Genomic DNA, 5,568 nt, shown 5'->3' on the forward strand with positions numbered 1-5,568 from the left:
AAGGAATTAACAAGCTTCCAAACCGCTGGAAGAAATGTGTAGAGCGTGAAGGAGACTATGTAGAAAAATAATCAATAGTATTTTTGTATTGTTTTATAAATACATAAATATTAAAAAAGAATTCCGGTTAGTATTTGATACACCCTCGTATTTTTGTCCAAGAATCTTCTCAACCTGTTCATCATCTCCTTTTAAGTCTTTTCCCTCTTTGCTAACAGTACTATGTCATCTGCATATGCGGGTGACCATATCCTGACACCTCTTACCCTAACTCCTCCTACCACTGCGGCCGCTAGCTTACTTTTTATATCCACGATTAAAATGGCAAAAAGCATTGGGCTAAGCGGGCACCCTTGCCTCAAACCCTTATCCATTCAGAAAGCCTCAGAGATTCCCTCCCCTCATCTCACCCTATATTTCGCATCCTCATAGACCTCCCCCTACCTTCTCAATCAGGCCTCTTTCCACGCCCCTCACTTCCATTACCTCCCACAGCCTGACCCTATCCACCGAAGGGAACGCATCTTTTAGATCTACAAAAAACGCGTACACTTTGGCACACTTTTTGATTAGTTCTCTATCTACCGTGTGCTGCAACCTAATTCGTCTATAATTTTCCTTCCTCTCCCTATCCCCTTTTTTATACAGTGGTACGATCAACCCCTCGCTCTCTCGAGCCTCTTGGGAATCCCTCCCCTCCATACTTTTTTCACTACCCCCTTCACCCAATTCTAAAGTTTGTATCTCTGAGGGTGTCTGCATAGATAGGGGGTTAAGGCAAGGGTGTCTGTTCAGCCCAACGGTTTTTGCAATTTTAATCGCGGATATGGAAAGTAAGCTAGAGGCCGGAGTGGAGGGAGGAGTTGGGGTAGGGGCATTCAGGAAATGATGACTCGCATATGCAAATGACATAGTGCTCCTAACAAAGAGCGAAGAGGCTATAAAGGAAATAATAAAAAGGTTGAGAAGATGCTTGGACAAAAAAAGGTTAGAGTTAAATGCGAGCGATTCGAAGGTTATGGTGTGCAGGAAAGAATGTGGGAGAGATAAGGGAGAGGAATGAAAGTGGAAATGAAAGGTGGTACAGGAAGTGAAAGAATTTGTGTATCTGGGCTTCCTCTTTCGTAGGAATGAGGGTGTGGATGGTCATAATAAAAGAGAGGATAAGAAGGGCAAATGTGGTAATGAGGCAGGTGTGGCGGCTGGGAAAGAGGTTGCCTGCTGATCATTTTGTAAGGAGAATAAAATTGCTCGATTCGCTAGTGTTGAGTGTCTTATTTTATGGAGTGGAGGTGTGGGGATGAAAAGTGAGTGAGGACGTAAATAGGATACAGAAGAGGTATGTAAAGGGGGCACTGGGGTTGGCAAGGAATACGCCGAATTATTGTAACGGATTTTCTTCTATCGTTACGTACGTTATTTTTATCTATTTATTATTTTACCTCAAACACACTAGATTTTAATTTATTTGAAATTTTAAGTCGCGATTGATTTAAAATTGCTATCTTGGAAACGTCTAATTAGATTCATCTTAAGAAAATAGAGAAAGCCTGAGTGATACGTTACACCACAATTTAATGTTTATTATGCAATGAGCACAAATTTTATATAACAGGTGATAGAGTTCTAATTGAGACAAGAATGCAGATACCTAAAATCTTTTAATACGTAAGTTTACGCACACATACAATGAACGGCATTACTTCACACAGATATATCAACAGATAAATATGAGAATCCTTTCGAATAAAAAATAAAGACACAATGTGTTCGTTCAAAAATGTTCAGCCATTTAAAATCATGGTCTTTTTCAAAAAGTTAAAAATAAATATGTACAGAGGGGGGTTACTTATCGTTCGGCTGATGAAGCAGTTTGGCGGTTGCGTTCCCGCCTGGATTCGCGTAACTGGAGGCACAAAGTTCTCCCTGATATCGCTGATTTTGGAATTAGCCCTCCGATACAATAATAAACATCTGGAGATAGAGAATAGAAGACGCTCCCTGAGTAATCAATGGGGTCGATTAAAATATTGAAGGTGTTCATCGCAAAGTCGCTTCACAAGATATGTTCAGTTGCTGGATAAGTTGATAAAAAAAGAACCCCATTTTTAAGTTTGAAAGGATATAAAGCATCACGCTGAAACAAATGATTACGTAACAAAAACGGTTTGAACTTCTTTTCACGGAGATATAAAAAATCACACACGTAATAATTGAACTATTATTAAATAATACCTGATGGACGCCAAAGTCACATCTCGGTCAAACGCGGTGCTGGCCAAGACCCGCTGGTATGCGAAAGTAGAGTAATTGAATAATTATAATGAGGTTACGTTTCGAAAGCGAGGAAAGCTATAGCCTCCGTTTATTATCAATATGATGTATGAAGGAGAACAATCGTAGAGGTGGGAAAATGGAGGTGAAAAGGGGAAGGTATTTTAGAGCGAATGGATTGCAGATGGATGAAGTGAGAAAGATGCACGAGGTAGGAAGGCAGGTATATGAGATGGTTAAAAAGAATGGCATGGAGAGAGAAGGCACAAGGGGAGGAGAGAATAAGAGAGTCAAGGTTTAACGGGAACTATGTGTGGATTATGCCAAGGGAGAGAGCGCAATATTTGTGTGAGAAAGGTGAGAAAGGAAGTCAGAAACTTATGGCGAGGATGAGATGCCGATGCATGAAAGATTATAATAGGTTCTAGCTTTCTAGATATACGAGGTTGTGTGAATTTTGCGGGAAGTTGTATGGAAAATTGGAGCACTTTTTGGAGAAATGAACAGAGGTGGAATCGAGTGGGATAAGCATGGATGTATTGTTGCATGAAAGGGGTAACAAAAGGCCAACAGCATGGGTGAGGGGGGGGGGGGGGGGGGGGGGGGGGGGTGTTGGGTAAGATGGAGAAGAAGAGAAGGAAGAGGAATGGAGAGGGAAAGATTGTAAATAGGAGAGGAAGTAGGTGTAAGAGAATGGTAAATATTGTAAATGGTAGATAAGTATGAGGTATTAGCCGCGGAGACAGAGGCTGGTAATGCGATGCAAAGCTTAAAAGTAGCGACATACGTGCGAGGCGAGGCAAAACTAGGAAGATTGGGCTATAAAAGCGAGCAGCTTAAAGATAATGTATGGATGAATTTTAATTTTTTTTGAAATAGTTGTATGGAAATTTGGTAAAAAATGGAAGTGTAGGCAAATCAATTTTTTAAGACTAGCAGACCGAAGAATAAACTTGTATCTACAAAAAAAGTTCCAAACGTCAATTAAAGTAGATGAAATTTCGAGTAATTCTAAAAAAATGCAATGACCTAGCTCCAATAGGTGTTAAGTTATGAACTTACAAAGTTGAATACTTTAGACCTATTTTTCAGGGCAAATTACTCGTATTTAGTTTCTTCAAAATACTTTGCTTCTCGCTGAAACTACGTAAGTGGTGAAAGATAAAAAGTTGTAGGGCAGAAAATTATGCAGAAATTAAAAAAAAAATTCTAGCCTTCATAGACCTAGAGTTATGACTTCAACAAAAAATTACTTTTTGCTATTTTGAGCAATTTGTAACTAAAAAAGTGTTGTCAAAACTGCTTGTATCGTACATATCCTACATAAAAATGTTAAGAGCACTTCGCACAAGAAAAAATTATTGTTAATTGTTGATAAAAAAAGAATATGTAAAAAAATTAATTACATAAGAATGTAAGTGATAGAGAAACCAATTAAATAATTGAATAATTGCTTGACTGATAAGTGACTAAGCAGGAAGGTACTTCCGATGTCCCTCGCTGATTTGATTATCCCTGATATATGTAGTAGTACTCGAAAAAATAAGCAACAAGTATTTCTTATCTGCGGGAAACACTGTAAGGGGGTAAAGCAGCCCCTCAAAGATAGGGGTCTCAAGTGTCGATTGTATAGTTTTGTATATAAAACCCAAATTGATTTCGATCAAACCTATTGGATCAAACCTATTTGAAAGATTTTTTTTGCACTTGAGACAAAAATAAAGTTGAGTTTCCACAACCAAAAATTTAAAACAAACTTAATGGGGGTAGCTACCCCTAAACCTTTTTAGTTTGTGTCTATGATGATAAATACTTTCCCTACACAAAGACAATTAGGAAAATAGTTTTATAACGAAGGAAGTTAGATAAAGTTCATCCAATATGAATAAAAAAATTACGCCGGAGTGAGCCAACCCAACATATTTTCAAATACGCTGAAAATTGCTAAACTCAAAGGAAAAGATGTTTTAAAAAATATATATTTTAATTCAGAAAAAAATTAAGTTGACGTTTTTCAAAAAATAGTATATTGAGCTACAAATGCGGAAAGTAGGCAGTTCCACACGAGTGTGAAGTTAGCTGTACGAGCCAGAGAGGAGTCGAAGGGGAGTTGTAGGCGAGTTGTAAACGAGCCGGAAACGACCCGAAGATGAGCCGATGGCAAGTACTGTAAACTTCACAAAAGTTCCAACTGCCTACTTTTAGCTCCTGTAGCACACGATATTTTTTCTAACGAATGCGGAAAATTTTCGATTTGAGAAACAATAAAAGCCAATTTTCTGAAAATGTATGGTCATTTTTGGAAAGTTATGATAAAATTACAAAAATTACCTAAAAATTCCGGACGTTTTTGGTAAATTTGTAAATTACCAAACATTTATAGAAATTTAGTGTATCTGAAGCTTTTTGGCAAAAGTTCAAAAATTTCCAAAATTTATGAAAATACATGGAGAATTTGCTAAATTTCAAAAATTTTCAGAAATGTATCAAAAATGAGCAAATTACCGATAATTTCAGATATCTAAAATTTTCGGTAATTTACAGGCTCGGCCAACTCTGTTGAAAATAATTGGCGACATTTAGCGCACTCTGCGATGAGCAGGAGAACTTTCCCGAGTGTCCATGTGTTGGTGCATGTATATGTATACGACCATCCTTATATGTGTTGCATCTCAAAATAATTAACCAAAAACGAAAAATAAAGACAAAATAAAGCAAATAAGAATCACAAAGTGAGAAATAAAAGATAATTAGAATTCTATTTCTTTTTTTTTGTGTCTCTTTAACTTCATTTTGCCCTTATTTTTATGAAAAGAAATTATTCCATTACGATTGAAGAAGTACGATGCAATTTTCATTTTTTAGTAAGCAACTTTGATTTACAGTTTACAAATTTTTCTTGGCATATTATTTTGAAAATCGTTAACATATTGAACGTCGTGTTGGGAACTTATGACCTATCACTTGCTTGTCATTAATTTTTTAAAGTCCAGAACTACTTACTGAACACGTTTTTTTTATCCAATTTAAATAATTGTGTGACTGTCACCCCGCGCCTAAGTTCTTCAAATTTGCCATTTTCCATTATTGAGTTGGCCGAGCCTGGTAATTTATGATAATTTATCATTTCGAGTATGTCCAATAACTATTCACAACTCACAATTAGTCTCTCAAGCGTCCAATCATAATGAAGCTAGGTTATGATTTCGATTGTCCTGGAAAGTAAATCGGACTCGAAATGCGCAAGCGCAACCAAAGATATTATAAGCCTAGATGCCGCACGGTAGGTCGGAG

This window comes from Belonocnema kinseyi, chromosome 1 (assembly GCF_010883055.1).
Source record: "Belonocnema kinseyi isolate 2016_QV_RU_SX_M_011 chromosome 1, B_treatae_v1, whole genome shotgun sequence".
Taxonomy (NCBI): Eukaryota; Metazoa; Arthropoda; class Insecta; order Hymenoptera; family Cynipidae; genus Belonocnema; species Belonocnema kinseyi.